At 43.0% G+C, this 23,282-nt stretch overlaps 1 long non-coding RNA gene across 1 annotated transcript in view; it reads right to left on the bottom strand.

The window, feature by feature from the left end:
* The window catches only part of LOC121711742, an 81,458-nt gene that overhangs the window by 28,798 nt on the left and 29,378 nt on the right, over positions 1 to 23,282 (bottom strand). Inside the window, exon 2 of the long non-coding RNA XR_006032424.1 lies at positions 6,314 to 6,384. This is a non-coding gene — a long non-coding RNA (uncharacterized LOC121711742). The remainder of the gene's footprint in view (positions 1 to 6,313; positions 6,385 to 23,282) is intronic.

Below are 23,282 nucleotides of genomic sequence, written 5' to 3' on the forward strand. Positions count from 1 at the left end.
TGTATGTGTGTTTAGCACATTTATTCAAATGCCAATGCATTTTTCAATTGCCAATTGTATGTGCGATTTAGTCATGCAATTTGAAAATATATTGTGCAGTGCATTCTGCAATTGGCAATTCATTGTGCAATTTGACCTACAACATCTCTTTCTCAGGACACTGAAAAAGGCCCGCCTGTCTCTGTGCAACAACTGCACTATTAAAAGCATCTTGACAAACACATCACTGGAGTCAACTGGAGTAAAACAAGCAGTAAAGAAATAATTAAGTAAACTGAAATACAAATAAAAATGATAGTTTTCCAAAAAACCTAAACTATAAATAAAAATGACAATGACCAAACTAGTTTTGAAAGTTTTGCATATGATATGTGTGAGCAAGTTAGTTTTCAAAACTCCACATATCAATTCCCATGATTCCCTCCTTCCCAATCATGTACTGTTTTCCCTCCTTCCATCAGGGAGATGCTACAGGAGCCTTAAAGCCCCCCTGCACATCAGCGCCGACATGAATGTGCCAACACTTTCCGCCATTGGCCCACGCAAACCACTGACAAACATTTCATAAGCAAAGGGTTTTATTGAGCGCCGCCGACAATAATAGAACTAAATCGCGATCTATAGTGGTGCTGAAAGGCTTTGGCAGTGGTATGCAGTGTTGTACTGAAAAAACAATGGAATGAAAATGGGGAAAGCAGAGTGCTTTATGTATGTATGTATGTATATATACTTTTTTGATCCCGTGAGGGAAATTTAGTCTCTGCATTTAACCCAATCGGTGAATTAGTGAAACACAAACAGCACACAGTGAACACACAGTGAGGTGAAGCACACACTAATCACGGCGCAGTGAGCTGCCTGCTACAACGGCGGCGCTCGGGGAGCAGTGAGGGGTTAGGTGACTTGCTCAAGGGCACTTCAGCCGCGGCCCACTGGTCGGGGCTCGAACCAGCAACCCTCCGGTTACAAGTCCAGAGTGCTAACCAGTGGGCCACTTTAGGTGTCGCACTAGGCTCAGAAACAGTTTTAAACAGTTTTTACCTGGGATGTGGCTGTGCCAACTGACCAGTGCATCCAAAGGATATCAAACCCTTAGCCCTCCAATCCAAACCGAAGTGTGACGCTTAAGGTAAAACAACCATTTAGCTCTTTCTTACAATGTTACATTGTAGCCAGCTGGTTATTACATTGTAATTACATAGTAACAAGGAGGCCGTGATTAAGAAATGTATTGATACGTAAGGGATAATGTATTGAGCGCTGGTCATTATTGGATAATAAGCACAGCAGAGGGGTCTTGTTTCGTCCTGAAGGGACTTATTTTCCGATAATGACTGGCATTCTATAAATTATCCAACTTATTATACGGCTACTTGCCAAAATTAAAAAATAAACTCCAGGATATGTCTTTACATTTATTTCTGAGAAACAAATAGTTCACAACACACGATGAACTTGAATCAAACATTCTTTAGAACACAGCTGATCAACCATCTGCTTTCACTTTTGAATTAAGTTCCATTGCACGAAGTGACCGAAGTGCGAAGTGATATGAAAGACTTAAATCGGAAGCTCAAAACCCGTTGCCATTGACAGCGGTTTGCAGTGGTAATTACACGAAAATACCGTAGAACGTTGGGAAGTCCCATTCAAGTCAATGGAGCGTTCTACTAGCATTGTGAAGAGCTGTATAATAAGACTCGTTCAAACTGTGGCTGTCATGTATTGAGTGGTCTTTGTCCTTTTGTGTAGGGTAATTGAGAGTGTAATGTTTGTGGCATTAACCACAAAGCCATTCCCACACTACACCACACTCTCACACACGCATACCTTACATTTTCTTCTCTTGCCTAGATTTAGTTTGAGGTTCCTGGAAAATTGTGCTTTTCTGTTGGCGAACTCGGAACCATGTGTGAAGGAGCCTGTAACATAGCACAGTAAAGTCAGGTGCCTTCTACAAACCACATGGTGTTAACATAAAAAAAATGATTCCACGAGACAAGATGGCAGAGCATAGCATGTCAAACGCTGGCCATGCAAATGGGTCACCTGCAACTGCTGGAGACACCTGCTAACCGCTGCTCCTCACCATTGCTAATTACTTCATCCTTACTTACTGTATGCAGTTAGGTGTAAATCATCATTGCAACTGTGCATGTGCACCCCGCATTGAACCCATGTCCTTGGAGTCGCTAGCATGTTGCTACAGCAGCTGAGACACAGGAGTGCAAAAGGTAACGAGTCTATTTATTCCACCTACAGTACTAATCTCAGTTCAAATGACTGATTAGCTATATCAAGCCTTTTTAAGTCTCTGGCCATAGGGGACCACGTGTGAATGAAAGTGCTTATCCTTCACTCCATTCGATTAACAAATCTCCTCATAACATTATCAGCTGAGGGGGTTTCTCACACACAACTGAGGGCCAGATGTACGTACATTTGCGAACGTAGCGTTATCAGCGTCATGGACAAACCGCAGATTGTGAACGCTGTCAGACCCAAGTTTCCGTCGTATTTATCAATCGTTTAATCCTTAGTGTAAACTGCGCTTTTCTCTGCCTTTCTCCGCCCATAAACTCAATTTACGAACGTCCACAAGTGAATGGCAGAACCTATACAAGCGCAGTTGAATTAAGTTAACTGATGAGAACATTAAAAAGAATCAAACGTTTAGCGATCATGAAATTATACCATACATGATAAGATGTCAACAAGCAGGGAGATAATGAAGATCAGTAGTTTTACTCAAAGTACTTGTGCACGCTACTGTGCAAAGTACAGGCTATGGAAAATTGGTCAAATCTAGCAAGTAGGAAAGTTTAAGTGAATGACGTGAAAGTGAAAGACATTCAAAAGGCCAACGAAAGTTAAGGTTGCTTTTGATAGTACAAATACTTACAAAACTGGTGCTCTAAATAGCGATTCTGTTGTCTTTGAAAGGTTCTCTTATTGACGCATTGAACTGCAATTTGGATTAACACCTGCTTTTACAAGGCTGAAGTATTTAGGCGCAAATACGCCTGAAGTGGGCGCAAACACGTTAGTACATCTGGCCCTCAGAGAGATAAAATTATACTCTAATGTTAGATGTGCATGACTGCAGAGAGATCAGAAGCGACAGAGAAATACAAAAATAGAGATTTTTACAATAATTCACTCATTCATTTTGCAGACGCTTTAATCCAAAGCAACTTACAAAAGTAGTGGGATGAGGAGTGCAGAGGGGACCTTCGGTAGCAATTAATACACCATGAAACAATACTATTACCAGAGGATGAGAGTGCAGAAGTTTTAAGTACTCGCTAAGTGAAGCTGAAGGAGAAAGTGGTAGAGGAGGAAGAAGGTAAAGGAGGGAAGAAAGAGAAAAGCCTGTTAGGTACGTTGGGTTGATGGCAGTAAAAGTATGGAACACAACACGAGGCAGACCCATCAAATACACTATTCATCGTTTCATGCCAGAAACCTGGTGTGTTGTGTTGTTGCTTATCCTGGCAAGTGTTATGAGAGTTAACATTGCAGGCAGAGAAAGCATGTGCGAACTAGTGGCCTGTGAAAAGAGGCAAAGGTTACATCCACCCACGTGCTCACACACACACACACACACACATACACATACACACACACACACTCACGCATGCCACTCGCTCCAGATGAAGGCGGCAGATGAGATTGGAGGTGATGGGTAAGGGGTGTGTGAAAGGTGCTTCACACCAGCAGGCACTGACTGGTCTCTCTGTCACGCGCGTCTCTTGCGACACACACCAACCCCCCATCCTTTGCCTCATATCTGATAGTGCATCTCCCTATAGACTCCCATGCACTATGGAGATGAGCACAGTCGTATCTATCTTAAAGTAGACATAGAATGGGAAACCGTATATTTTAGTATATAAAGTATATTTTTTGGGCTTTTTATGCCTTTAATAAGCGAGGACAGCGGGGAATGACAGGAAGCGAGTGGGAGAGAGAGTCGGGGTGGGATCCAGGAAAGGACCACGGGGTGGGAATCGAACCCGGGTCACCGGCGTACGGTGCAGGTGTTCCAGCCTACGGCCAGGGCACGTCACCACTAAAAGTTTCAGGTAGAAGTAAGTTGCTGGAGCCTCACTGCAAAAAATGAATTCTAACCAAGTGTTATTAATCTTATATTAAGATTAAAAAATCTATTTGGTATTGTTTTTAGTATGAAAAGACTTACCTAGCGCCCTCTCAAAAGAACATTTTGACTTAATTTAAGAAGACTTTGACTTATTTTAATGAGTCTTATCAAGACAAATTTGCTCAACGCACTGGCAGACAAATTTGCTTAACGCACTGGCAGACAAATTTGCTTGTTTTCAGGATGAGATGTCTTAAAATAAGTCAATCTTTTTTTAAATTAAGTCAAATGTTTTCACAAGAAAGCGCTAGGTAAGTCTCTTTATACTGAAAACAATACCAACTAGTTTTTTTTATCTTGATATAAGATTAATAACACTTGGTTAGATTTTGTTAGATAAGCAGTTTTTGCAGTGCTGTTGTGAATGGTCTTTGGCTGCAATTAGTGTAAATCTCACTAAATAATTAATGTAGGTGCCAGATAACTATGAGGGGGCGCTATATATCTACTAAAATGGGCCATTTTTATTCCCCAGCCTAATCATAGGGTTGTAAATGGGCTTGTAAAATAGCATCTGAGCATGTTTTTGAAAAAGTTGCATGCCTTCTATGTTAACATTAGAGAATAAAGTACAATGCTCTGTTTATCTATTCTATGTTATCTTAAAGCTATTTCATCTGAAGGGACTCAAGTATTATATAGCCACACATTTCTTTTAGTGTATTTCTCGGGACTTTCTGCCTTTAAGTGGACAGGACTGTTGGAAAGGACCGACAGGACGAGAAATGAGAGAGGGAGAGATGGGGGTGGGATTGGGAAATGACCACTGGCCGTAATCCAACCCGAGTCCCCGTATAGACCTGCATATGGTCTAGATAGCCATAGCAATACATTTCTATCAGTCTACAGTCTGCTCAATGGATACCAAACCAATGAACTACATGCTGCCAACACTTTTGCTCGACCAAACTGCGTGAAAGCTACGTGAAAGGTCTTGTGAAAAGAGCTGCCAAGGTTTGGATATTGCAGTGCCACAGTAACTCTAACAGCTCTGGGCTTCAGAGTCCTCGGCCACCGAGTCTGGGTTTGACAGATAGGGTCTGTGGTGTCACAAAACTCAGGTCACACAACACGAGTAGCAGAGCACAGATTTGAAAACCCTTTCACGAAACAAATGGAAAACGAAACACTGCCACCACTGTGGCCTCTCAGTACCCCCCCCCCCCCCCCCCACACACACACACACACACACACTCCTGCACTAAAACTTAATGTTACTAATAACCAGGCTTTTACAGCAGGGACGCGGTGACATTTGCGGTTTCTAGCTCCCTGCCTGCAGCCTTTTCTTTAGCTTTCTTGCTCTCCTACAGGGGGACGACGGTAAGCTGGTTTGGGGCTGCTTGTTTGACTTTCTCTTATTAATGGACCTGGGGATAAAAAAAACCTTTAATCCAGAGTGGGCTGTCTTGCCTCCAGCATACTTCAGATGTTCGGTTCTGTTTCACACACTTAAGACTTTATTAAATTATATTCCACCTCACTTAACTTTTTTCTTGACTTACTGTTTTACTGTAATATGTTTTTTGATAAATATCACTTTCCCTAGAAAAAAGTCAACCACGTGTAGACTCCATCTGATAACTTGCTTGGCCAAGACACACAAAAATGTACCATAAAAAAGAATTAAAAGAAATCTATAAACAAATCATTAAGTGGCCACAATTGCTCTCTCTCTCTCTCTCTCTCTCACACTGTACCTCTATCAAAGCTTGTTAGGCAAGGTGAGTCAGCAACCTGAGACATGAGTATGTAAGTCCCGAGCTCTTGTCTTTGTTTCTCGGTGACCTTCCACATCGATCTGCCTGCGGGTTGGCTCACCCCACGAGCGCATGTCTGAATGGGCAGTCAATGAGAACTCTCATGGGGGGGGTTAGGGTGTGAGGGGAAAGCAGAGGGCCCTTTTAGTTTAATCCACTGAAGAAGGTCCAGATGTGGGATGCAGTCAGTGAGTCAGTAGGGGTGAGGGTGGAGGCCGATGTCACTTAACCCAAATAGAGCTTTCAGGGTGAGATGGCTTTTGGTCTGGGGTTTGTTATGTTTATCGGGGGGGAAGGGGTTGCTCAGAGGAGTAGAAATACACACACACACACACACACACACACACACACACACACACACAAACAAACAAAGCAGGTGTCTGATACTTACACATTACTTGACTGTGCCTCTGCACTGATTTCACAATTGCAATCCAACACATGACACTCCACCAGCTGCACCTAATGGAAGAAAAACAAAGGAGACAAAAGCAAACGGTTTGATCAAAATCACTGCAGCACACTGAGAAAAGCCGTGCTAAATGAAATGCGCATATTAAGAAGGAAACAACCACGATGGCTCCACTGAAACCTGGGTGCGAGTGTGTATGTGTGTGAGTGAGTGAGACAGAGAGAAAGAGTGAGAGGGAGAGAGACAGAGAAAGGGAAATGAGGAATGAGAGTGGACACTGGCTGGCCTGTCCGTAATTGACAAGTTATTGTCTCCGACGGGAAGCTGGCCTCGTTTTACAAGGTGATTTCTCCTGTCTGTCCTTCTTTTTTGTCATTTTTTGAGTTATTTTTCTGCTGGTCCCCTCATTTGATTCCCACTGAATGCCAACAACTGTTGCCAGGCAACTAAATATGCTCACAAAGAAATTTTCTTACTCTGGCTTGCTTCCTTCCAAGAAAACAATTCTTTGATTTTAAAAAGATCTCAACATTCAAATACTGCATGAATTTGAAGCAAGTCTGGTATTCTATACGCTTTTAAGTAATTTTTTGGATGATAGCGAGTCTAATTTTCATTAAAGGGATACTTCACCCATTTGCATTAAGCTTTGTATCATTAGAAACCCGGTAGTATTTCCAAATGATCGTGCTTTACTCCCTCATTTTCCCCTAAGACAAGAGATATCTGTATTTCTTGCCTGGAAAAAAATCCTCCGATGGCGCAAAAATCGTCATTTTGCGCCATCAGAGGATTTTTTTGGCCAGAGGCTGGAGACTACATCACTAGTTCTGCATGTTTTTAACCAGCCCATAGGGGAGTGGGACCTCACTCCCAGAATGTACAAATAGTGTCTGCCATCGTCCTTTGAAACTATGCTGACAGGCCCTTGCTCTGCGGAGAAAGCAGAGAAGTAACAACAATGGCAGAAGGTAGTTTTGAAACTGGTATGGTAGAAGGGGATTTTGAAGATCTGGTGTGATGTTCCGATGATGCTCATGGCAACCTGTAGGAGGCGCAATACAGCGAGGAACAGTTGAGGGTGATGGAGGAACAGGAGGCGGCCGCAGCAGCTGGTGCAGCAGAGGAGCAAGACCTGGTTGTGGGTGAGGAGGAAGAGCCCGAGCCGACTCAAGCTGTGGTGTCAGTACTCTCACTGTGCACTTATGGACACACACAGAGAGTCCTTTTGCTGCCTGCTGTGAATTTCAGCCAGTTTCTTCTTGAAGAAATGCTGTATGTGTAACAGAGCACCATACCTTTGCGCTACACATGGACAGGGGGTTTCAGGATCCCTGAAGGCGAGAGGCCTGCCTGTGCTGTTCGGAACATCAGACACCGATACCCGGCTTCCAACAGACAGTTGGAATTGTTGGTGCTCAGAATGAGTTAATAAGTTTGACATTGTTCATATATTTCTTTTTAATTAAAAGTTCAAATTCATGTTGGGTGTGTGTTTTTTTCTTGTCCTTAATGTTGCTCCATTAGAGTATGTAGCCTATTAGAGAAATAGTCATTTCAATTGGGGAAAAGGTTGACGATATACGCTAATGTTTAAATCCTTCCTCCTGGTCTGGATGAAACATCCTACAACTTCAATATTTTACAGCATATTCTAAATTGTTGTTACTTGACATCTTGTCATCGCTACCTGTAGTAGATGCAAGTGTTTATCACAACAGATGCAGTCATGATTTGCAGATGCAGTGGTAAAAAAGTTCAGCAAATTTCGCTACTTATCATTAGTTAAATGACAGGCATGGTATGCTGTCAATTCACGGGGCATCTGACATGGAAATATGTCAAATGCGTGACTTTTGTGCAAATAGGCAATAATGATGTGCTGCTAACGTTCGCAAAATAGTAATTTTTGAAAACTTCTATATGAAAAACAAGACCTTAAAGGAAGAAAAACAGAACCTTAACATAAAACAATGTTCGTTTTCATTTTAGAATCCTTATTAATGCCAAAATGTTACATTAATGATTCTCTCGGCATGCATGTAAAGACATGTTTTTCCCGGTGTGAACGGTGTACAGTATGTAGTCTTGGGGAGTGGCCTTGCAGGGCAGCGAAGGGCAGTGAATTCTAGGAGTTGTTGGCTTTCATTCAGATGAGCCAAAAATAAATTTTCTGCCTTTTCGTCAAGAAGGCACCGACTTCTAATTTCACATTTGTACTACATAAATACAGAGCCCGGGAGGTGACATGAAAAAAAAAACGTAGGTAAAAAATAAAAAAAACTGAGAAAAGGTATGTACTTGGGACAAACACTGACTAGGTTTGCGAGATCTTGACTTTCTTTTGCGAGTCTTGCAAATCCATCAATGCATATGAGAGCCACTAGAAATGTTCCGGAGAGCTTTAGCCACTGGAATTAGGTTGCAGTTCCTTATTATGACCGCAGCGCAGCGAAGCAGCGGTCATATAGGTTTAGTCAGATTTCTTTTTTTTTTTCCTTTTTCGCATAGGATCATTATGACACCCTCCGAATGCATGCCAAGTTTTGTGAACTTTCGTTCATGGGGGGCCTTACTATAAAATAATTTATGTGTACATTTAGTGACCGTACACCAACAAGGATTCCCGGAACACTGAAAGACCGGGGTACACAAAACTTGGTGGGCATGTAACCCCACATAGATAGCATGGAACCGTCGTTTTTCGTTTTTAACTGTAGCCCCCCGCTGGACTGGACCCACCGAAAGGAGGGTAGGGCAGACACAGTTCTCTGTGAATATCTTGAGAACTGTAGGGCCTAGGATGAACAATTTTTTCCGCATGTTTGCCTCCAGGGGTCATGTTAACCCATTTCATGTGCACACATGTGCACAAACAGATACACACGCACACACATACATTCACAGTAATCATACGTATGACACATACTCACACAGTAGACATATGTATGCATGCATGCACAGGCACATACGCAGGCACACACACACACACATAACATAAACATGTACATGCACACAATTCAAGAATTTCTCAGAATTATGAACAGCACCGCACTGATGCTGGGTTCATGCAGTTTTGCGCAAGTTTAAAATGTTTAGCCGACAGCATAATGTGTCATTTTTGTACAATAAGTTCCACTTTTCATGTCATGAATGTAACATGCCTATGATAAGTCTTTGAAGTTGTCCAATATGGTCAATCTATTGTCTCAATTGATTGATATTAAGTATAGTATATATACTTTTTTGATCCCGTGAGGGAAATTTGGTCTCTGCATTTAACCCAATCGTGAATTAGTGAAACACAAACAGCACACAGTGAACACACAGTGAGGTGAAGCACACACTAATCTCAGCGCAGTGAGTTGCCTGCTACAATGGCGGCGCTCGGGGAGCAGTGAGGGGTTAGGTGACTTGTAACCGGCAACCCTCCGGTTACAAGTCCAGAGTGCTAACCAGTGGGCCACGGCTGCCCAAGATAGATAGATAGATAGATAGATAGATAGATACTTTATTGAACCCCAGGGGAAATTCAAGAATTGTGTTTCATGTGACGCACCGAAGCTACATTCATGCATTGTTTTGCTCCAGTTGAAAATGTTTCTGCGTAATTTGTCAGCTGTGATCAAATGCCTTCAATAAATTCCACTTTTATGTCATAAATATAACATGCCTATGATTAATGTTTGTATGGCCACCCATTTGAACATTTCTGGCTACGCTACCGAGAACAGAATCTCTCAATCTCACGACTTGACAGGTCACGTCTAACGTAGCCTACTACTCCCCACGGGGGAGGGCTAACTTTGTAAAAAATAAATCGTTATCAGCCAATAGGGAAACTACCAGAAACAACAAGCAACAACGCTTTAAGCTGGTAAGCGAGACACTTCGATGAATGCACACTTAATGCAGAATCACCACAGAAAGCGTTTATTTGATTATTTATTTTTCTGCCCCCCCTCAGACCGGGCCCGGTGCTGTTACTCCCGTTGCTTCTAGTTGCGTCTCTTTCAGTGATTTCGCCGACAATGACACTGCAGCCTGGCCTGCATTTATGCATAAAGCCTGTTAGTTTTGCTCTTGTTCGCAGCATGCTGGCAAAACAAGGCACTGCAACGTAATTTCAGTGACTGAAGCTCGTTTGTGGTTCTGCATTGATGGATTTGCGAGATCTCGCAAAACAAACTCAATACCTCGCAAAACAAACTCGAGATCTCGCAAAAGAAATAGAGCTGCACAGTCCCGCCCACAGCCAATGCCGGAAGTAAAAATTCAATGCAATTTCTCCATTGACAATTGCGGTATAAGCCATAAAATCTTAACTGCACGTGGTAGACTTAAAACCAGCTACGGCTGTACTAAGCGATTGTATATGCTCATATAGACGCCAAGACTTCATGGGGCACTAAGTTTTGAGATAAATGCCTTTTATTCGCGATCTCTTGGATAAGTACTTCATTACCCACAATCCTGAACAATCCCACAATCCCATAGTGATGCCTCTGATTGGTGGAAAGGCCGTTATGGTCATAGCAGTGTATTTTACTGCCTATGGCGAAAATCTTAATATGATTAAAAACTTTCTTGATGAATATTGGTACTTGTATCAACAAGGATTGTGGTTTATACATCACACAAACTTAGTCAGGGCCAATACACTATCAAATAGACCACTGTAAATGTTAGTTCAAACACTCAAACTTTTCAGGTAGCCGACAGGCTAACCTTTAGCATTTCCGAGATTGTATGTCATTACATAATGCAGCTAACATTAGCCTACATGCTGCAACACAGGTATGAAATATATTATGTTCAAAGGGGTGAAAGCCACTTTAAATTGGGTCACATTATTGACTGTTGTGTGTCCGAGAGTCAGCTTGTGGGTTTTGTAAGGGCCAGCATGAGGGACAACTCCTACAAAGTTGTGGTGAGTTAAGCAGGGAGGTTGGTAACGTTAATGCTGCTAGTTAACATTAGCTAGGCTACTGTAGCCTTCATACTGTATGATTCATATCAATCATTAACCTAGGAATACTCGTGCATTTAATGAACATTTTGTGTAATAATTCACGGCAAATTAATAAACTGAATATGGTGGTCCAAGAGCAGACCATGCACCGGTCCATGCATCAGCCCGACTGAGCAGTGATGATAGCATAGGATGACAGTCAGGTACGGCACACCATGTTGCTAACGTTAACCGCTTTCACACACACGATATAAAATACACGATGATAAATATAAAATTCAATATCAAAACACTATTATTTACACGATAACTGCTGAAATAACTGCTATTAACTGCACATTCACTATATAAAAATCACTGTTTGGAGGAAAGGGTTCGCGTGCTGTCGCCGGTTGGAAATGATTTAAATGGCAAAATAAATTGTGCCGATTTTGCCTATATTATTCAGTGAGGCGCAGTGGTTTATGGGATGAGTAGTTCCTTCGCTCGGAAATTATATGTTGTATGCTTATGAGTTATGCCGTAGCTGGTTAGCCTAAGACATACTGTAAAACTCTTTAGATACAGATTTTTCCAAACGTCAATGGGACAAATGAATGGGAATCTTACATCCGGCACCTAACCGCATTTTGGCTGTGGGCGGGACTGTGCAGCTCTATATCTCGCAAAAGAAACTCAAGATTTCGCAAAACAAACTCGAGATCTCGCAAAACAAACTCAATATCTTGCAAAACAAACTCAATATCTTGCAAAAGAAAGTCAAGATCTCGCAAAAGAAACTCAAGATCTCGCAAAAACAAACTCAAGATCTCGCAAACCTAGTCAGTGTTTGTCCCAAGTACATACCTTTTCTCAGTATTTTTTTTTTTTACCTTGTTTTTTTTTTTATTTCATGTCACCTCACGGGCTCCGTACATAAATGATCCAATTTCACATCTTTTCAGTGGCGAAATACTCCTTTAAGGTAGCCTACAAATCTAGACGCACCCTAGCGGCGGCAAATTAATTTGCTCAGCCTGTACGTCTAGTATCGAACCATAGGAATTTCTATTGGCTTAACACCGTGGATGTTCTCCAATCACAGCGCTCTATTTCGTTAGAGAGTCTTAAGGCGGGCTTAACAGGATAATGACATCCTGCGACGGTGAACAACAAGGAAGGTGGCTATGGCGAACGAAGAGCGGTTGTTTGAATCGGCGTTGGCGTCAACTTTGGAGGAGTTGGACTTGTGCTTTTCTTTGAAAGTAGAGCAACACAATGCACTTAAGTCATTCCTTTCGAAGAAGGATGTATTTGCCGTTTTGCCGACCGGATACGGATATGGTTGTAGTGCTGGCCTATTGCATGCCTAGGCAGTTTGAAAGACAATTCTCTGCCCGCCCCTTGGATTAAGCAGGTGAATGATTCGATTCCAGACTATACATTTCAATGATATAGGATGGCCCGCCAGGCTACCTTTAAGGACTAAAATGATGTTAATTGGAGCCGTTTTGAGTAAGACTAATACACATTTAAATTTAAAATATCAAATAAATAAAACAAATAAACCAATAAAATGGCATTGCCTTTAAGTCACAGTAAAACGCTCATTTAAGTCACTGACAAGGCTCAAAATATCATTACACGTCTATGCTGCTATGGAGAAGGTATACACTGTATTTTCACAGTATTTTTGTTAGTCTAAAGAAACGGTACCAAAAAGTAGTGTCAGTGCATTAGCTCATTCATCATATTTCTGAATATTGTCAGCAACAAGCTTTGACTTCATATTCCCAACCAGCATGTAAAGTGGAATGTGCAGTGTAGCAGCAGTAGGGAACAGATCACTCACTTTGATCGCAACAGGATTGTATATGTTCTGTGTCCCTATAATAGAACTGGTATTGATGGCCTACTTTATGTCATTCTCTATTCCTGTGTTGACTATAAAGAGAAGGAATGATGTGCATCTAGCTTACAGGGCAAACCAGTCAAATCTTGTAGTCTGTGCATGACAACTTCAGAATTTCTCAGCGAATCATATTATTTCTACACTTACAGTAAAACTGGCTCCAATGTTCCAACTCTAGCCATTTTCAAATCTAAACTTAACACCAAACTGTTATCAAATACTCTTTGCTAACTGATCAAGAGTACTTTCGGTTCATCAGATACAGCTATTCCCCTATAATGGTTTTATTTAATATTCTTTGCTTTTGTTTATGTAAAGCATATTTAATTGCCCCTATGTTTGAAATGTGCTATATATACTATATATGCTATTGTACTTGTACTCTGCACAATGACAATAAAGTTGAATCTAATCTAATCTAATATAAATCTATTTCTATCAGTTGTGGTGATGTGATGGATGTTTGATTTGCTATGTGAGACTGGTACTGGTTCCACTTGACATGAACATTTGACAAGCTAAAAAAAAAGTGCCTTCTTGGACTTTTCAAGTTCAAACATCTCTAGCTAATTGGATTAAACAATTTCTTTCCACAGCAGGAAAATGATAATAAAACCACAAATCTGTATTCTCAACCACGCTTAACTGATCCTCCTCCTTCTTTTGAGGAAGGAAAAAAAAAACCTTTGGTTGCCAGTCCTCACCAAGGTAACGGCGCAAGCCAATGCACGCATTCTGATTTCTCCGGCTGTCAGCTGAACTGGCGCAAAGCGAAGCTCTCTTGCGCTTATGCAAATATTTATCAGGATTGACGTCCGGCTTAATTTGACAAGAGCGCAGTGGTGCTGAATGGCTTGAGATGCCGAATGGTAATTACTCCTCGGCAAGACGGGGGAATTATGAACTCGTTAGCATGCTCAACCTCCTGGAATTCATTATTCCACCTGTCATGCTCCCCTGGTCACAGCTTAAACACACACATACACACACACACACACAGATACACACACACACACACGCACGCGCGCATACGCACACACAAACACACACACGCATACGCAAACACAAATACACACACATACACACACGTTTTCAAAGGTATATATGCAGGCTTTCACATTCAAAGATGAACACTTGCATACAAATATAGAGAAGTGCATAAACTATCAAATAGACACATGGTTGTAGATGCGCACATAAACACTCACACACATAAACACTCACACACACACACATTTTTGCCAGTGATGCACACAAAACCATTAGCAGGAAAACACGTCTGAAAGCTCCCAGAGCTTTGAGTGAAATTCTCTGTGACGGCCATTTACTTCAGCAGTCATTTAAAGATCTTTCCCCTCACCCTCTCTCTCCCTCTCTCTCTCAATCAAGTATGTTACAGTAAGCATCCAAAGAAGCACCGTGCATCTTTAGTAGTCATTTAAAGACCCCCCTGACCCTCTCTCTCCCAGCAAGCATCCAAAGAAGCACTGTGCATCTTCCATATGAACATGATTACAGCAACAGCATGAGACTACGAAACATTAATGCAGCAATGGCTATTTGCAGATATACATAGAACATCAGATACACTCACATACAGACACACACTCACACACACACACTAACACACACACACACACACACACACACACACACACACACACACAGACAGGCTTGCGCTTACAGTAATTCATAGAGGTTTCTGCTGAGTAAGTCTGTCTCATCTGATGGCCTCCAGTGTCTTTACAGAGACAGACAAGCAAGAGACCACGCAGGGGGGTAGAGAGGGGGAGTGAGAGAGCAAGCAAGAGAGAAGGAAGCAAGAAACCAAAAAGGGAGTGAAGGAAAGATGGAAGAGATGCTGATTACTGAGAGGAAGAGACAAAGGGAAGGGTATGTGAAGGAACGAGGGAAGAAAGATGCAGAGGCAGAGAAGGGAAAGCGTGAGAAGGAGATTGAGAGCCGTGGCACAACTGGAGAGAGACACAGAGAGAGAGAGAAATAGAGAGCAAGAGAGAGGGAGGGAGAGAGAGAGAGAGAGAGCAGGGCGCACTGTGCTGCTGGTGATGCATGCTCCCGTTGGCCCTCTGAAAGGCGTGTGGGCGAGAGCCTGGAGGAGCCCAACAAACAAGACTGCCGCCCGCTCGCCAACGCAGGAGGTGACTCGGCACAAATCAAACCCCAACGCCCCCCCCCCCCCCCAACACACACATACACACAAACACACACCTTCCACTCTCTATCCAAGTCTCTCTCTATCTCTGCCTCTTTCAGCTCTCCGCCTTCCCTCCAACTTTCCCCACCATGTGCTATCTGACTGCAATGAAGGCCCACACAAGGACACACATCCCTTTTCAGACATTTGACTTTTTATTGAGAGACTTGTGTAGTTGACACTTTTATTTCACCCTTCGATATTTCAGACCCCTCCTAGCACATGAAGATGAGTTTATTTCCACTCATTTCCTGTTCTCACTTTAGCCTAGCGATCATGATGCCCTTTAAGCACTTACTGATACCCCCCGCCTCCTAAACACACTCCATATCCCAGCCCAAGTGTCAGCTCTAAGCGGTAACACTGTCGGATTTCACCTTGTGCTCCAGACCCTGTTTACTTTAAGAGCGGACAGGATATCAGACCTTTTCTATGCAGAGAGTTTTTTTTTATAGAAGGGATGGACCTGTCAATCACACTGAATTGTGAGAGCCACCACATTATCCAGTATGACTCCTGCCATGTTAAAAAGAGGATTTTTTTCCCCTTGAGTGTGTGGCTGGTGCTCTGAGGTGAAATAGGCCTTTATCTCTATCTAAACCCTCCCAGCTAAAAAAAGAAGCTTTGGATGTTTACTTTTGTTTTATTCCCAAGAGATACTGGGAAAATGTTGACATTTTTAAGCATCCTCTTAAAATCTTCTTTCCATCCTTTGGTTTTGATCTAAATATGAATTTTAGTTACAGTAATTGTTCATTTTGTATATTTCATGACTCTCAGCCTAGCCTCTATATTTCATGACTCTCAGCCTAGCCTATTCTATTTTTTCTTTCCCCTGATTTAATTCCCCCTTGTCCATTTCATTCATTTGAGTCTATGTCTAAACTGTTTGTCACTGAAAAAGAACGTTGACTTGTAGTTTCTGTGCCAACTTTGCTATACAGTTAAAATTGGAATGATTTGATTGATTCCTCAAATTTGATCCATGAATCCTTCACGGTCTGTCAAGGCAAGCTTGGCTGGCCTGCGGTGTTCCAAGCGTCACTCTACCCCATATCTGGAGGTACAGTCTCGCCTGGAAACACCGCAGAGCGATTTCCATACCTCATTTAAAGGCAAAATGGTTTTCGACTGGGGCTAACATAAAGTTAATGGTCTCCATAACACCAACACAGCACATTAACACAAATTCCCCACAGATAAGGTAACGAAGTGTGTTGTTGGTCGGTTGAAGTAATCGCAAAAGGAAATGAGGCTTTGAAATTATATGTAGGCCATGAATTACAAAGTCATTATTTCACTAACAGTTATTTGTAATATTTTATTTTATTCATTTATTTCTTTTCATTCATTATTCAGGCATTGCCTTGGAAAAAAAAAAGGGAAAAAAAATACTCCTACAATTGTGCTTGATTCATTGTGCTTGATTCTGTAGCCCTGAAAGGCGGTGTTTATGAAAGAGCGAGGAGGCAGTGGCACACTCCACACTCTCCAGTCTAGTCAGTGAATGAGAGCAATGCGTTGGCAGCACAAGCGCGTTGGCAGGGCTCGCAAACGGCATGAGCCAAAACATCATGTCGAGACTCACGCTCGGAGCAAAGCAGAAACGAGAAGAGAGAGAGCGGGGGGGGGGGGGGGAATGAAAACGACAAACGTTTGTGGGTGCTGTCGTGTTCTTCCTTCAGACCTTCCATTTCCAAATGCCCTTCACCAGCTCATTTTGTGTGGGACAGATGTGACGTCATCTGGCTGTAAGTGTGTCACGGACTTGCCTGGTCTTTTCTCAACGTCCTATTCACGCACATGGAATTTTGTTCTGTCTCACGGACTCATAATACTCATAATGCACCACGGGGGAAAAAAGCGACTCCCTGATGTGTCTGAATCATTCACAGTCATCTGGCTGCTCCCCTTAATTCTCCTTCAGTTCCTCACCAACAGCCACCCTGCACCAACAGCCACCCTGCAATGTTAGTTCACACACACATACACACACACACACACACACACCAAGACCTGATATGACTGTCTGTGTGTCACCCACATCCCATCATCTCCAATAACTAAGGACTTTCGCGGTGACACACAGCACACACTCAGGGACACACACTCCAGTCTGTGTTTGTCCATCACCTCCACAAGGACTCGCCGCCTTACAAGACTGTTTGTTCCCTGGCTACTCCACAGGGTAAGGCACTCAACCTAAGCAAACACACACGACTGATTGCATTCCGGCCAGGCAATTAAGGAAGGGGGACGCCGGGAATGACAGGGCAGCGGAGGGCTAGTGTGCTGGGGGTTGGTGTGTGTGTGTGTGTGTGTGTGTGTGTGTGTGTGTGTAGGAAATGCTAAGTGGCAGGCAAGTATAAGAAATGGCAAAATACCCACCAGTGATATCATGTCTCAAACAAGAAGAAAACAAAAGGACAACAAAAAAGCTAAATGTTTACAGCATGGGGTGCATGTGTGTGTGTGTGTGTGAGAGAGAGAGAAATAAGGAGGAGAAAGAAAGGGATGAGGAAGAGAGGGGGGACTGAGAGCGATAGCTAGCTGACCTGAGCGACTGCACTGTTAAAGCTCCAGTCTCTTCAGACTATGGGGGCAGGCTAACAGCTTCAGGGACCTGGTCTATTCCCAAGCATACCTAATGTCACGCCCGCACACCTCAAGTCCTGCACACTATCTCTCTCTTTCCCGCTCTTTCTATCTCTCTCTCTCTTCTCTTTCTCTTATCCACTCTCTCTATTTCTATCTCTCTCATTCTCTCGTCTCCCCCTTAGACAGACTGACAGGCAGGTCCCTCATCGCCCATGCCTCATTCACTTAGCCCAGCCACCGACTGAGGATGTGTGTGTGTGTGTGTGTGTGTGTGTGTGTGTGTGTGTGTGAGATAGCGACTGAGCGAGTGTGAGTGTTGTGGGTGTGATTGAGTGTGTCGGCCAGTAATTGGAGCCCATTTAGTGCGCGCTTGTGCCTTGGACTCCATCGCGCTTGATCCTGAGTGGGTCTTCTGCCTCTCTACTCCTCCGTCTCTCTCTTTCTCACTCTCTCTCTCTCTCTCTCTCTCTCTCTCTCTCTCTCTCTTCCAGGCAGAGAGGGATCGCTCTCCATTTTCAAATGCCAGATGTGCTGCTGTGGCCTTGCGATGTTGGTGCCGCAATGGTGCACAATACTGCACTGCATCGTTGCAGTGCAGCATCGAGATCGTGCACCTCCATAGCAACATGCAATCTGGAGGTCAGCATTCCACCCTCTGCGTCCACACGGTGTCCTTGGACTATTCTTAGGAAGTAAATGTGCACGTTACCTAATACTCTTAGCTTATCTCTTTTGCTAGGAAATATATAGAAGAGCAGCACTCTCCATTGAAAATCAATGACAGAGCCCTGGGTGTGCTGGGACAATATACACTTCAGTCACACATATTTGTGTATAAGTGGGAATACGTCTATGTGCTTCTGCCTCGTCGATATAAAGAGAACTAAAAGCAAGTGAGTGGATGCAGAACGTTCCAATCGAGTATATAACTTGGGCCAACAAATAAATGTATCTGCCAATGGATTAAGAAAATGTATTTTAAGATTTAAGACAATTTGTCTTAAATCTTAAATTAAGGTTAGCTTTCTTAATCCATTGGCAGATAAATTTACTTGTTTTTTATGTCTTCATTTAAGACATTTTTGACTTATTTCAAGTCAAACTAGATGTACCGCAGAGCGGTACAAAATATGACCGCCGCCCAGTCCAGCACATTTTTTCCACAAAAATAAATCACGCTGAAAGGCCTATATGATTCTAACTGTCTCACTAAATTGCATTATCCACACTCAATTCTCACTGGTATCTGCTAGACAAGTACCAAAACATGATTAGTTCATAGATTTCACATGTAAAATTCATTTTATACAACCCCACCCCCATCTTGCCTGTTCATAATTCTGAGAAATTCTTGAATTGTGTGCATGTACATGTTTATGTTTATGTGTGTGTGTGTGCGTGCTTGTGTGTTTGCCTGCGTATGTGTTTGTGCATGTGCATGCATGCATACATATGTCTACTGTGTGAGTATGTGTCATACGTATGATTACTGTGAATGTATGTGTGTGCGTGTGTATCTGTTTATGCACATGTGTGCACATAGAATGGGTGAACATGACCCCTGGAGGCAAACATACGGAAAAAATTGGTCATCCTAGGCCCTACGGTTCTCAAGATATTCACAGAAAACTGTGTCTGCCCTACCCTCCTTTCGGTGGGTCCAGTACAGCGGGGGGGGCTACAGATCAAAACAAAAAACGATGGTTCCATGCTATCCATGTGGGGTCACATGCCCACCAAGTTTCGTGTACCCCGGTCTTTCATGAAATAAGTGGTAATGGGATGGGTTGACATGCCCCCTTAAGACCAACATACAAAAAAAAGGTGGACCTCCTAGGCCCTACGGTTCTCGAGATATTCACAGAAAACTGTCTCCGGCCACCTACAGGCCAGTTGGTGTATAGTAACATAAATTAATTTATTGTGTGGCCCCCCATTAACGGAATTCCACGAAACTTGGCGTGCATTCAGAGGGTGTCATAATGATCCTACACTTCCAATTTCGTGCAGTTTTGACTATGTTAGGTCACAGATACCTGCGATTACAACACCTCATTTTTACTTTTTTGTGTTTAACTAGGTGGCGCTATACATGAAATGAGTGGTTATGGAATGGGTTGACGTGGCCCCTTGAGATCAACATACAAAAAAAAAAAGGTCCTCCTAAACCTTACGGTTCTCGAGATATTCACAGAAAACTGTGTCTGCCCTACCCTCCTTTCGGGGGTGCAGTCCAGCGAGGGGGCTACATATCAAAATGAAAAACGATGGTTCCATGCTATCCATATGGGGTTACATGCCCACCAAGTTTCGTCTACCCCGGTCTTTCAGTGTCCCGGGAATCTGCTTCGCTGTGCGGCGGTCATAATAATCTTACAAGAAAGCTCAAAGTAAGTATCTTTATACTTAAAGCAATACTAACTAGATTTTTTTTTTCTTAATATAAGATTATAACACTTGGTAAGATATCACTTTTTAATGACATGACTTCGCACCTGCCTGCTGCTTTCAGGTGCCGATTTTCGATGTTCCCACCCTCCCTCCCACCACCAGTTTGGCCTCGTCCAGCCCAGAGGGTAGGCACCACCGCTGCCATCTCATTCCAGCAGGTTCTGCAAGCGTCTGCACACTCAACCTGGACTGAGGACAGGGCCTATATGCCAAAGACTATCTCATTGTTGCTTATGTCTTTTGTAAATCCTTTTATGGATTAAAACATTTGTTAACTTTCATTGTACTGGCAGAAGAGATATTGTATCTCATTGGGACCTTCCTGGATAAATAAAATAAATAGATCAAATAAAATATGTGTCAAAGTGCTCCTCTACCAAGTCTCTCAACCACACAACAGAAGCAGCCTGTCCATGAACCACTTTTACATCAGCTAAGTACACACTAGCTCTCATACTGGGACACTGGGACAAAAGGCTGACAGAAATCAATGGATAACAACCTTACAGCAGGCCACTGCACGAGAACAACTAATTGGTCCAGCCATAATGATTTATGTCTAGTGTTTACTCTCTCTCTCTCTCTTAGATGTCCTTCATCCCCCAAGATGCATGTCTGACATCAAAGGTCTTTCGATTCAATCCATCAACTTCAGTATGGACTTAGCGCCGGCCTTTGCCGTGTTTTCATGTGTGCGTGTACTTACATGCGGTGTAAGGCTGGGAGGGAGAGTGAAACTCTAAACGGAGAGGCTGGAGGGAGAGAGAGATAGAGAGAGAGAGAGAGAGAGAGAGAGCTTAAGGCTCGTCTGATAACGCTCTTCGTCCCTTTCACACCACGTCTGGGTAAGATGCAATAACAGCACGGCTGAAAAAGAAGTTTTGTATTGTATTTATCTTCAAGCACACTGAGGGCCTCTGTGCAGTAATGTGTTTGTGATGGGAATGTTGGTGTTGAAAATAGGCTGTCTCTTTTACAGCCTATTTTCTACTGGGAGTGTGCAATTCTCATATCATGACATAACTGGGACATATACTGTATGTTTACTGTTCAAAGTGTCTTATGTGCCAAGCCAACAATGACCTGGCATGGTTGCCTATGGGGAGAATAAAGTACCTATATCTTTTCCCCTCCCTTTCTCTCTCTGTCCACACCCCAAAGGGCAAATAAGTGACTAAAGGGGGGGGGGGGCAAAGGACTGGACTTGAGTGACTATGTAGAAAGGAAAAAATAGATAGAGAATGAAAGTGAAAGACATAGACAATGAGAGAGACAATGAGCCACTGAGCAAGAGAGGTGGAGAGAGAGTTGTCATATTTTTTGACAATGTGCAAGGTGACTGCAGAGTGTGTGGGTTGGCAGATGGTATTCTCATCATACAGTACATACTGGCATCCCTGCAGGGAGTGTGTGTGTGTGTGTTTGTGAGCCTCCAGACTCTACCTACAGCTGCTGCTGCCACTGCTGTTGGACATTGGAGTGTGCAAGTCTGAGAGTTGGTGGATGACTCACCACTGCAGAAGCACCGATACTCAACCACTACAAACACATGTGCATACACAGTCAGACACACACTCTCTCTCTCTCAGACACACACACACACACACATAGAAAAATCATGCAGTCTTTCGCACACTCTCAAACACATGTGCACCCACCACACACACACACACACAAGGTAAAGTATAAAGAAACAGTGGAATGTGTTTTATTGTTCCATTGTGATGTGTACTGGGATATATGCAAATTTTAAGTCTACACACAGACACTTGGATGTCTTATTCTCTATGTCCCCCATACTTTGTGTGACTGCTTTGGCAATATGAATGCCTTATTTGTCATGCCAATAAAGGATTTTGAAATTGAATTGAATTGAAATGAATGAGAGAGGGAGGGGGAGAGAGAGAGAGAATGAAATGAGGGAAAGGGAGCATGAGAAAGGCTGGTAAGGATGATAGCAGAGCTCAGTGACTAATGATGGTTGTGGTAACCTGCTAGGTTGTCTGGATGGGTAAAGTCCTGCACCATTCTCAAACTCGCAACATTAGACATGGAGGCAAAGAGGCTATGATCTATATGAGATAGTGTCTGTGTCTAGCACACGTCTCTTAAAGGGGTCCAATGCAGTTTCGGGGTTTTTTGCTACTGTGCTCCGAGTATTTGTATTTTTCAGAACTGTTGTAAATACCACTCACTGGGAGACAAGCTCTTGCAGATGGGTGTGGACGCTCACCTAGTATCCTGGATTACAGATTACCTGACCGAGTGGCCACAGTTTGTCAGATTGAAGAACGGTCTCTCAGACACTGTGATCAGCAGCAACGGAGCTCCACAGGGAACTGTGCTCTCTCCAGTCCTGTTCACCCTGTACACATCTGACTTCTGCTACAATACTGAGTCATGCCACATGCAGAAGTTTTCGGATGATACTGCAATTGTGGGGTGTGTCAGGGATGGGCAGGAGGATGAATACAGAAGCCTGGTGGAGAACTTTGTGCAATGGTGCAAACTCAATCACCTCCAACTCAACACTTCGAAGACCAAAGAGATGGTGGTGGATTTCCGCAGGTCTAAGCCCACTCTGCTACCAGTCTCCATTGATGGGGTCAATGTGGAGGTGGTAAATACCTACAAGTATCTGGGCTTACAACTGGACAATAAACTGGACTGGTTTAGCAAATACTTAAGCACTCTATAAGAAAGGGCAGAGCAGGCGATCCATCAATGTCTGCAGTAAGCTCCTCAGGATGTTTTACCAGTCTGTTGTTGCCAGCGTCCTCTTCTATGCTGTGGTATGCTGGGGAGGAAGCACAAAGAAGAA

Source organism: Alosa sapidissima, chromosome 6 (genome assembly GCF_018492685.1).
Source record: "Alosa sapidissima isolate fAloSap1 chromosome 6, fAloSap1.pri, whole genome shotgun sequence".
NCBI classification, from domain to species: Eukaryota; Metazoa; Chordata; class Actinopteri; order Clupeiformes; family Clupeidae; genus Alosa; species Alosa sapidissima.